At 34.1% G+C, this 9,031-nt stretch overlaps 1 long non-coding RNA gene across 1 annotated transcript; it reads left to right on the top strand.

The window, feature by feature from the left end:
• Positions 1 to 823: 823 nt before the first annotated feature.
• Positions 824 to 3,729, top strand: LOC146881578 (uncharacterized). The gene is made up of 2 exons (XR_014986455.1): positions 824 to 2,734; positions 3,578 to 3,729. It is a non-coding gene; the product is annotated as an uncharacterized LOC146881578 (long non-coding RNA).
• Positions 3,730 to 9,031: the final 5,302 nt, after the last annotated feature.

Below are 9,031 nucleotides of genomic sequence, written 5' to 3'. Positions count from 1 at the left end.
CAACCAAGCCATACCAACTCCTTATTCTCGAACCCAGAATATGGAACTCCATCTCATATCGTTACCATGCCACATTGATACCAACCCTTTCATGTCTCATGTCAAGTCATACCAAACTCATCATTTCAATTTCATACATCATCTCATACAATTTTCATGCTAAGATCGTACCAACCCATTATTCATAATTCATAATTTACCTCACGCATGTATACTCATGTATCTCATACTCTCATCACAATACTTAAATTCAAGCCATACATTCACCAACCAAGTTAAGAAACAATCACACAGCGCCCTACCTCGCCCAGCACCTCGCTCAGGCCGAAGGATCTCGCTCAGGCGAGACGTGCTTGTAAGACCCGGGAAAAATTAGATTAAAGGGAAACACATAGAAAAAAAATTAATGGCTAGATTAATATTGTTGATTTATTTAATTTAATTAGGTTATTAAATTATGAAATAGAAAATAATTATTATTTGAGTGATTTAAGTTATTATGGTGTTTATAATAATTATTTAAGGGATTTAAGGAATTATGGTTTGTGGAGTATAAGTGTTTTAATAAATATAGTGCATGTTATGTCATATGAAAGTGTGCAGCCTAGTGGTTGGCTTAGTTTTAGATTCTTTCTTTTTCTCCTTTAAGGAGTGGGGCCTACAAATATATATATATATATATATATATATATATATATATATTTCATGCCTAATAGATTTAGTTTTATCTTTTATTTTGTTTATGTTATTTTTTTAATTGTGATTTAAAATATTACAACACCTAAGAAAAAAAAATATTTAAGTGGGAGAATATTAACAGAAAAGATTTGGAGTAAGAGGGGTATATAGGTTAAAAAAGTTAGGGTTTTAGAAAGAGGAGAGGAGAGAAACAAGAAGAGAGCAGAGGGATGCAAGATTTCAGCGGCTATGCTAGAGAAGAGAAACATTCCTAAGAGACGCATTAGCTAGGGGAAGCCAACTTTACTTTCTTTGATTATTTTCTTGTTGATTGCTTGTTGAACGAAACTTTGAATGGTGTGCATAAGTGTATGAGTATTGTTCATGTTGTTGTGTTGTTGTTGAACTTTGATCCTGTTCCGAGATTGAAAACCATCATTGCCACGGACTGCATGGTTTCTGATTGATATCTTGTGATGAAAGTGCATGATGGTTGAATGTTTCTTGTCTTCTTTTTTTGAGAAACTGGTATGCGATCTTTGGGCTTTGAACACATAAACACATGAGCACGAGTGATGGTGGGTTATTCTTAAAACTGTTGAGACAAGCATGGGAAGTGCGTGTTGTTATTCTGTGGTCATAGGAGGATGAGAAATCACCTAGTTACTGTTAGGGCACCGTAGCTTTGATGGGGATTGAGGTTTCTTAGGTGATGTAACGGTGAAACAGATGAAAAGTGGTGTGTGCTCGCTGGACTACAGCAGCTGGAGAGGAACCTTGCCGAGTTGTTGCAGACGCGGATGGTGGCCGCCTGTGTTGAGGGCTACGTTTCCGGAGGAGTGGCTGCCGGCGACTTGGTGACTTGCAGTGTTCATGGATTGGCTTTCAAACTATGTTCTAGTTCATACCGTGTAAAAGAACAGGACTTTCCTCATTTCGATTGATGGAATTAGCCATTCTGCTCTATTGGGTTCAAGTCCTTCTGGATTGGGTGAAGATGGAAGAGATTGGTGGGATATCATTGGGTGGAACTCACTCGAAGCAGGAAATCTTAGAAAATTAGCAAGACCTCATCCGAGGAATAGAGGGTTAGGTTGGAAATGATTCAACTAAAGCTTCCTTTATTTACATATGGATTGAAAAAATTTTTTCGGCCTGTCATGGACAGAAACTAAACCAGGCTCGCGTAGATACATTACCTGAACCATGCTTTTCCCAAGTGGGGGTCTAAGACCCTTTTCGAAAGCAAAACCCAGAGCAAAGGATATAAGTTCATGGTGCAATTTAGATTCAAGGTGCAGTAGTAGATTCACGGTGGAGCTTGGGTTCAATGTGCAGCAGTAGGTTCATAAGTTTCACTTTTTCTTTCTCCTCCCAGATTCTTTCTCTTTCTTTTCTATTTCTTTTTTTCTTTCCTCTTGATTCTCGATGTAGTGAGGTTCGAGTTGCAAGAGAGTGAAGCAAGCAGTGAGTGCAGTAAAGTGAGGTTTATGTGGGTTATGTGTGAGCAGTGAAGTGAAAATAGTGAGTGAAGGGAGGGATGAGCGTGGTTGTGTGGGTTACGTGAAGTTGGTGCTAGTGTAGTGGAGTCTTGGTTCATGTATGGTGCATGTGGGGGTTGTGAGCGAAAGGGTTTAAGTGATGTGGGCCATGGGTGCGTGAGTTGCAGGTGTGAATGAGTGAAAAAAATTTAAAGGTGCAGCCTTGACTTTCCCTTATTTTCTATTAATTCCACATAAAGATATGGCTTTTGTTTGATTCACGTGATTGCAGCAGTTTCCTTTTCTCTTTCTTTTCTCTCTCTTTCTTTAACCCACACGTAAATGCAAGGTATGTAGGGGCCACAGGTTTGTTTTGTCTCTTTCCTTTTAACCATTCATGTGACTTTTTGAGGGAGGGGTATCCTTTAAATGAATTGGTGCAGACCGTGTCATGTTTTCTTCCTTTCTCTTTCGGATTCGTTTTTTTGTAATTAAAGGATACAAAATTTTTAGTTTTGCTCCTGTTGTCATGCGTGAAAGGAATAGGGGCAGCGGGATTAGAAATGACAAGTACGGTAAGTTATATATTGACTAGTTTTCTTTGAAGGGTTTGAATGCGTTAGGGGTATCAATTGACGTTGTAATTTTCTTGCGCGTGTATTTGATTTTTGGTATGTGATTACATACTGGGGTGATATATGAATATGATTTGATTGGGAGACCTTATTTTTCAAGCATGATGTGATGGTGTATATTTCGTTGGCAATATGTAATTCTCATGTATTTGATGTTGAGAGTATTTTGCCTTGTTGAGAATGCTTGATGAAATGAAATGTGGTGTGAGGTTTTCCGTACCTAGGACCCAGTGGAGACTTTTTCGCTTGTGTGAAGCAATGGAAAGAGGTCCTCCTCGCCTGTGTGAAGCAGTGGTAGAGGATTGGTTCGAGTGTTGTACCCTCTCGCCCGTGTGAAGCAGTGGGGAAGGGAAAGATGTTTCTCCTTATTTCGGCTCGTTACGAGTATAGTGCCCGATGTGCGATGCATCGATGTTTTTACTCATAATTCCTTGAGGGATAAGGGAGACAGTCTGGCTGCATTAAGCAGGACACATCGAATCGTCTATTCTAGGAAACTAGATGTTGTTGTGGGGTGAGAGGCTGCGGAAAACCAAAGATTGTGTATGATTACTATATGTGAAGAGGAATTGAGATGAATGTGATGCTATGCTTGGTTTAGCATGATTGATGTCATTTTGGTTAATTGTTTCTTGAATGCGACGTTGAGTATTATTAGACATATTTTATTTATGAATTTCTTTTATGAATATCATTGTTTATGGTTAGCTTACCCCTATTTATTTGTTTGTATGTTTGTTGTATGTGCGATGATCGTATAACGTGTGTGTTATACGGGAGCAGATGATAATGCAGATGCTTTTGGCATGGAGTAGATCGACGAGAGGCTGGGGTGAACTTGGGAGTTTTTATATTTATTTAGTTGTTTTAAATCAGATACTAAAGTATATGTAATTTTCATTTGATCGCAAGTATTATTGGAAGTTTTTGACAAAGTGAAGAGTTGAGCTATGCAATTTAAATTAAATTAAAAGTTTTATTAGTACATTTTAAATGTTTATTTCCTTTTCCGCTAAACGCAAAAATTTTCTAACGTTTCGTGACATCCCAAAATTTGGGGCGTTACAGTGCTCGCTCAGGCGAGCCCCCTTCGCCTAGGCGAGGGCTCGAAAGGGCATCAGGAAAACCACGCGGGATCTCGCTTAGGTGAGACCCCTTCTCGCTTGGGCGAGATACTCGCTCGCTTAAAATACTGAACGGATCGCCTGGGCGAGATTAGCCGGTCCCTCATACTAGCTCAACAATAGATTCATATCACAGATTTATGCATCCAAGACCAGTATAACATCACACCAACCATACAACCCCGAAATGACAGCCACACCACGAAGAAAACGGGACATATGAGTAAGGTTTTAGCTTCCCTACCTGGAAAAATGGCAAGCATGAGATCTCAACTCTAAACAGCAGGGAACGTCAACTCAAAGGGCGATTCAAGGTGTTGGAAAGAAATGAGAAACAGGGAAATGAGTAGCCTAGCGTAACAGTAGCAGAACAATGAGTACAGTTGGAGGGAGACGACACAGATTTAGGTTTCTGAAAAAGAGTATAAGTGTGAATTAGGTTAACACGAATGGTTTTAATCCTATGGGCCAGCCTTTAGGCCCAACTGTTTTAGGGCAGCCCTTAATGTAAGGGAGCAGAATAACTAGGCCTTACATATATTTTTTTGATATTTTTTTTATTATTTATTACTTTAATTATTTTTATTATTATTATTATTTTATTTCAAAATATAATACATAAAATTAATCACCACTATAAAATTTATTTTTATTATTAATTGTTAAAATCAAAATACTAGTCAAGTACATTTTCTACCTGATCATGTTTGCATTTTAAATTGATTCCTTAAATAATATACTCTCATTTTAGTTTGGTGATCTTATATCACTACAAAAAAAAAGCTAAATTGCGAAGGTTTTAATTTCGTTTAGCGGGGTTTTTACCCTCCCCAAAATAATTTGTAGGGATTTGTCAAACCTCCATAGATAGGTTCCCCACAAGTTATTTGTGGAGGTTTTCTATAACCTTTGGTACCAGATTTATATTGTGGAAGTTTTTGAATGGATGGTTATAACCTCTCCTATTCATGACTATTATTTTATGGAGGTTTAAAACCTCATTTATTTCCATAAACCTATTTGATTCCAAAATTCCTATTTTTCATTTCTTTTGTGGGGGTTAATACCCTCCTTAATTCGAAGATTATAAAACCAGTTTCATTTGTATTATTTAATTTGTAGATTTATTATTGTATTTTTTGTGCGTTATTCAAATCTCATCAAAAGGGACAAGAAACTAGTACAAACAATATTCTTCCATATATGCATGGACACGAGGACTGGAACACAGGTACTTTGTTGCTTGGTTCAAGCTTCAAATTCTACCTTTGATAACACTGCTTTGGAAGCTTTTCTGGTTAATCACATTTCTATATGTAAGTCATCATCTCAATTGTGGCATTGTTTCTATGCTAACTTGGATGCCATTTCAATAGTGACTAAAACTTAGGAATTTTTATAGACGAGGAGTATTGAGTGTTCTTCTAAGTGAGAGAGTGAAACACTAGAAGAATTGGTTCTTATAAGACAAGGATGTCCTTTTTCATAAGTGCACTTTTTGATTTTGTTGTTATAATTCTAGGGAGTAGAAAATTTTAAGATTAGTTTCTAAAGGGAAATTTAGGTTTGTTAGCATTGTTATAATAGTGTTTTGTAAGTTTTAGTATTAGGATATACTTTAGAACAATTTTTAAATTTTCTGCAGAATAAAGACAAGACTAAAAACACAAATGGTAGTTGTTCTTCTATGTAGGCCACACAAATAATGCTAGTTTTAATAAAATAGGCCACATAAACATGACAAATGACAAATGAATAAAGAGATAGAGAATAAAATCAGGATGGTAGTTGAGATTAGGTAATGAGTCCATTTACAGCTGAAAGTAAAAACAAAAGTGAAGAAACACATTAATTGACCATAAGTGATACTCTCAGAAAGCATTGAACAAGAGATGTTGTGACAAAGGTGGCTTACGCAAGAGATAGGGTAGTTGAGTGTTATTTGTGGTCAGTGACCATGACTTACAAAGCTGAATATAGTATTGCAAGAAAGATAGAGAGCAAATTGATTGGTTATATCTCTCTTCCAGATGATACTTATGATTCCTACGGCATAGTAGAAGAACTTGAACTCTTCACACAGGCAATTCAAAGGTTTATCTAAATCCAAATTATATGATCGACAAATTTTATATCATGCTATACTATAATGGAAAAATTAATGATTTGAAAATCCTTCACACTCATGAATTTGTAGTTCTTAAGTTTTCCTTCATAATCCTCCTTTTATTTGTATGATTTTCAGATGGGATAATAGTTCCATCCAATCTCTCCCAGATAGCATGAAAGTAGTGTTTAATTCAATTGTAAAAGTGTGCTATGAAGTAAAGTGTACTATCGTAGAAAGTGACAAATCGAGCAAACTGGTGCAATGTGTTAAAGAAGTGGTAGGTATATCGATAAGGAACCTCTACGTAACAAAATATTCCTGGTGTACCTTGACTCTACAGAAGCCACTGGATCACAACCACATGTCATGGAGGGCCAGAGTGACGGAGAGGGCGTTTGTTACGAAAGAGGCTACCACAGAGGCTACAATGGAGATGGCGCGACGGAGACGGGGAAACAGAGATAGCACGATCGAGATGAAGCGAAGAAGACAACGCCAACAGAGATGGCGCGACGAAGACAGCGCGATGGAGCAACAAAGACGACGCGACGGAGATGGAGCGACGAAGACGGCACGACGGAGATGGCACGACGAAGACGACATGACGACACGACAAAGATGGCGCGACGCCGCGACGGAGATGGCTGCAATGGTGGCTACGACATGGCTGAGGTTTTCGATTCGTTGAGGTTATGGCACTCTGAACTTAGGTTTTCACTTGGGAAAATTTCATTCAAGATTTCTGATTTGGGAATCAACACATTAATTCACTCAAATGTGTTGCAATTTGCGGAGGTCATAAACCTCCTTAAAAAAAATAAAAAACTCCTCTATTATTAGCTTTTAGAAAATCTATCATAATCAGCCCATATGATCTTTATTTGGGGAGGTCTTTTTAACCTCCATAAAATGACCCATGCTATATATCTTTTCTTTTGTAGTGTATGACCTTTTATACAACCTTCTTCCAAACAAAAAAAATAGAGTCATCGAGATATCAAAAATACTTTATATTTCAGTAGAATAGGGCATTATAGAAAGATAGATGGATTTTCATATTTCAGTAGCTAAACATAAACTTGATATGGGTTATTGGCAGTAGTTTTTAACAACCAAATCTTCATTTATGAATAAATTAGAAGAACTGAGATAAGCACAATGAAAGTACACCACCAATTCAATTGCATTATATGTTTATGTTTACAAATTATACAATTATATAAAAAATACATAAGTTTTAACTGTAAAGAAAGAACACAAATACAATTTGCACCAAAAACAGTCATTGAAAAAAAGCATAAACATTATGAAAATGCACAAACCTACAACCTAAACAAATTCATGCACAAAACTCTCCTCACTTTCAACCGCCCCAAGAAAGGATTCACCTCCATGCCAAAAGTCTTTGTTCAACCTACACTATAGTTGATTCAATCACAAAACAACATCAAAATCAAATATGCACATACAGTTTTTTAACGAACTCAATCATAATACCACCCTTAATTTATGCTTCAGGGTTTTAGTTCCACTTAATTACCTTAACAAAGAAAACACCTCTTATCCTTGTTCACAAATATCTTTGCCTTCAATGTTGGGGGACCTCGATTAGGAATAACAATTCAAAGACTATGGTTTCGTAATGAATAAAGTTAACAATCAAATCATGGGAAATTTTGATTACTCACTAAGTTTGCGTCCCATTTTGGACGTAGAAAAGGGAGGAAACTAAAATCTAAAATATTTCTATTAAATTTTAGATAGCATCAGCTAAACACACGCTTATAATTTCACATTTAAGAAATTATTTTCATTGCGTCTAACAAGCCCATACAAACATTTTTCATCAATTAATTTTAAATGTAATTTTTATTATAAAATCTAAAGCGTCGGTCAACCCAATACAATACTCTAATTTGTCTAATATTAAAACTTTTTGTTGTCATTTTGTGCATCTCAGAACCAACATGTGGCATATATTTTTCTTTTTTAAATTTATTACTTTTAGTATCGGTCTAACCGATATCATGGTTTAATTTTTAATACAAAACTAGTATACTGATTCTTGAACGTATTTTTTTTATTTTGTATATTAAAATAATAAAATAGTGAAAGTATTATGTAATGAAATATTATGAAAATTAAGTTATATTATTATAAATGTTGTTATTAAAGTAATTAGTAAATTTAAGGGATGCAATAATAATTTCAATTTTAAATATAATAAATAGAATTTATATTACAATATAATACAATTAATTAATTTTACGAAATAATTATAATAGCCTATAATCGGTGCTAACATTTTTTTTTTTGCTTTTTATTTATTTTAAATTTTGTTAGAATAATAATATAATTGTTATTATATTTATTTAACCATTAAAAATACTAATAATAATATTAATGTAAATTATAAATTATAAAAATTTTAAAAGATTAAAACTCTATTTAGCAAAAGTATTTAGTATAAAAACATTTTATACAATTAAAAAAGCACACTTGTAATAATAACATCATTATGAATAGTAACAATAATAATAATAAAAATAATAATGATACCAATAATAATAATAATAATATTTATGCTATAAATATTAATATTAATGCTAACATTAAGGCTAATGCCAAATATAATAATCTATAATTATATATAAAGATATACATTAACAACAAAACAAATAAAAATGACAAGTAATTGAAATACGATCCCGTAGTAAATTAAATTAAGATGTGTGTCTAACTATAATAATAATATTAATAATAATAATAATAATACCATTATAATAATATCTCATAGTGATAAAAATAAGAATAATACAATAACTACATATATAAAGAGATATACATTTGTTATGTCCTCTTCTGTTTATACAATTTTATCCTCTTAATTATTATTTCTTAAATTAAAATAATTATTCATAATAAAAATTATTTGTCCATTTTATCATTTTAATAATTTTAGTAACTAACTTTTTTAATTCAAATAATTACACAAATATAAAA

This window comes from Vigna unguiculata, chromosome 11 (genome assembly GCF_037176805.1).
Source record: "Vigna unguiculata cultivar grain cowpea cultivar isolate G323 ecotype 2 chromosome 11, ASM3717680v1, whole genome shotgun sequence".
Taxonomy (NCBI): domain Eukaryota; kingdom Viridiplantae; phylum Streptophyta; class Magnoliopsida; order Fabales; family Fabaceae; genus Vigna; species Vigna unguiculata.
The sequence above is the reverse complement of the archived record's forward strand: the minus strand, read 5'-3'. Positions and strand labels throughout refer to the sequence as shown.